The sequence below is a fragment of the Athene cunicularia genome, assembly GCF_003259725.1.
Source record: "Athene cunicularia isolate RWA chromosome 11 unlocalized genomic scaffold, athCun1 chr11_part2, whole genome shotgun sequence".
Classification (NCBI taxonomy): domain Eukaryota; kingdom Metazoa; phylum Chordata; class Aves; order Strigiformes; family Strigidae; genus Athene; species Athene cunicularia.
In genome coordinates, this window is record NW_020799114.1 from 1899235 (window position 1) to 1902557 (window position 3323).

Sequence of the window (3323 nt, forward strand, 5' to 3'; positions counted from 1 at the left end):
AAGCAGCCAGGTGAGGCTCCCCACCACGTCTCGGGGCGCACAAAGCACGGCCAGGATGCTCATCTGCCACCTCGTGATCGAGACGTGGGGAATCCAGCTCAGGCATCACCGCTGCCCTTAAACCTCCTTATTTTCCCCCAAATTTCGCAGCCACAAGCAAACGGCCGCAGGAGCAGGCACGGGGGTTGCTCTCCGAGAGGGTCTCAGCCGCTCCCGATCCTTCCTTGCACCAGCTGCAAAACCATCTCCGGTGATTCGGTGGGATCTGGCGCAGCATGGGGATTCCCCAGGGTCTCGTAAGAGGGTTGTGCCATGTCAGCCCCGCAGCGAGCAACGCCCAGAGAGCAACCTGGGCTGCAAATCCAAAAACTGCCGGTATCTGATGGGACACCAGCCCACCTCTTCTCACCCAATTTTTCCCCAGTACGTATTAATGTTTGCTTTTACCGACGACCTCAGGTGCCCCCGAGCCCATTCCCTGGGGATCGGGGATGCCAAGCACCGAGGGCAAACGAGGTTTCGGTGCCCGGGAAATGACGCCGGTCCTCAAAGGTCACATCATCCAACGGTTTTTTTTTTTCCCCCCTCCCTTCGGTTGATGCTGCTGGGATGCAGCATTAAATCATAACACTCTCCAAAAACAGAGGGGTCCTGGGGGGATTCTCCTCATTTTGGAGAAAAATGGACCTTTCTGAGCACAGATCAACCCTCTCCCCTATCAGCCTGGTCGCAGCATCCCAGGGCCGGGCTCCCCCCATGGATATCAGCACCTGAAATATCAGCCCCGTGCACGCAGCCGATAGCTGGGTCAGCTCCAGCCCCAGCAGCACCTATCTCCAACTCGGGGCCCTTCTCCATCGTGCCCAGATAAAACTCACCCCGACCCTTCCCTCGGTGCCCTGTGTCCAGAGGGCAAGGAAAAAAATAAAATATGTTTGGGGAGGCAGTAGGTGGTGGGGTGATTTGTGTTGTATTTCGAATGATTTGTTATTAAATCAGCCCTAATTTATCCAGGAGGAGGATGAAGGTGGCCAGGAGGATGCCGCGACTGCTGGTGGGAGGAGATGCTGTGACTGCTCGTGGGGGAGGGATTTATAATAATTTATAATTAAATTTATCAAGTATTTAGGCTTAATTTATCCAGGAGGGGAATGAAGGATAGTGAAGGATGCTGTGATTACTTATGGGGGGGTATTTATAATAATTCATTATTAAATTTACAAAGTATTTATGCCCAATTTGTCCAGGAGGGGGATAAAGGGTAGTAGGGAAATGGAGGTGATGGGGGAAGCTGCGATCACTGATGAGGGGGGTGTGGGTGCTGCAAAGGCTCACGGTGGGTATTTATAAACATTTATGATTAAATTTATAAAGTATTTAGGCCAAATTTATCCAGGAGGGGAATGAAGGGCAGCGGCGGAAAGGAGGCGATGGAGGATGCTGTGATTTCTCACGGGGAGGGCAGGATGCTGCGAGTGCTCACAGGGGGATGCTGCCCTTACGGATGGGGGGGGATGCTCCTGTCAGCACCCCACAGCATCCTGACCCCCACGAAAACCCCACCCGGGCTGACACCCCCACGGCAGCAACAAAAAGCACCCCAGCGACCCACCGGCGGGGTGCAGCACCCCGAGCATCCCTCCCCGATCCGGGGCACCGCCGCCCCAGGGGGGAGCCCCCAGCCACAACCATCGGGGAAGAAAAGAGCCGGGGAGAAGCAGAGCCTGAGAAAAAGCAGCTCTGCTGATAGGGGAGAGATTGGTTTCAGCCGGAGCTGCTCCCCCTGCCAAGTCCATATCCTATCTGCGCGGGGTGCAGTTACTTAACATTCATCACCGCCTGAACTCTGTAACTTTATCAGCGGCCGAGCATGGCGCCATCGCCGAGCCCAGCCATTCCCGGCGCTCAGATAGGGCCGATAAACCGCTGATAGATTACAGGAGATTGTTTCACTTCAGGGGCCGCGATTACTAATACTAATAGCGAGAGAGCCCGCATCATATCAAACAGCAGCTGGGGAGGCAGGGGCGGGGGGACGGGCCGCGGGGGGCACGGGAAAATAATGAGAAAGAAAATACAGGGACAATGACAATGAAGTGACTTTACGTTTCAGATGGGGTCGATAAGGCCCTGATAGATTTTAAGAGAGGAGAGAGTCTAATAGAGCCGTCCCCGGCACATCAGATGGATGGGAGCAGATTGCTCCGCGAGAAGGGGACGCGATGCTTAACGCCGTCCTGCCTTCCCGGCTGGCACGGGAGCGGCGCCGGGAGGGGATCGGCAAAGCACAGGAGGGAAACTGAGGCAGCTGGTGGGGTCCAGCCAGCGGAGAGGGACCGGTCCTTACTGGGGAGACCGAGGGGTGTCCTCCATCCCAATCCCCATCCAAGAGCGGTTTGAGAGGTTTAACCCCACGCTGATCCAGGCAGGATTTGAGCAGCCTGGTGCGAGCGCGGGGCTGGGGAGCAGCTGGATACCCCGATAATACGGAAGGAAACTCCATCCGGGAGCATCAGGCTCTAACTGAGCACGAGTGTGCAAGCTGGCATGGGTGTGCAAGGCCACCAGGCCACCACTGCTGCTGCACCAGGTGCCTTCATCGCTGCTGGCCACAGGGAGTTTTTCTGGGTGAAAACCCCACAATTCCGGTACTTTTCCTCCCACCTGGAACGCAGCTGCTCCTGTCGGGAATGGCCGGGGGGTGTGGGACGCTCACCCGGCAGCACAGCCTGGCGGAGCCCATCAATACCGGGTGACGGCAAGGCCAGAGGTCAAGCTCTTTGCTAATCTAGCGACAAATTACCCCGGAGATGCCGCGCCGCGCTGGCCTCCTCCCCGTGGGAAGCAGTTTCAGGTCCTGCTGGGTCCATCCCACTGCCAGAAGCTGCCGGGATGAAAACGGGGACAGATTCCAGCCCCCACCCCGAGACTTTTCATTCATGATGGCACCAGGTGAGGACAAGGACGGAGGGACGGGAACCAGGATGATGGTGGATGCAGCCGAGGCCACCAGACCCACCAGCAAAGATGCTCTGGCTGGGGTGTCCCTGCTGCTCCCAGCCCCCCCAGTGTGCCCAGTGCCAGCTCCCAGTGCCATCACGGACCGTCCTGGGGTCTCCAGCCAATGCTGCAGCAATGAGCAGGGTCCGGGGGGGGGGCACCAGGAACAGACAAGGACCCTAAGAGGGTACAACACGGGGGGGTGGCCCATCTGCAAGCAGCAGCGTGAGCTGCTGGCACCGAGCCTGGCACATGAAGGTCACCAGGGGTGGCTGGGACAGTGCTGTCCCCGAGAACCCGACTGCTACAGCCCCCCCCCCCCC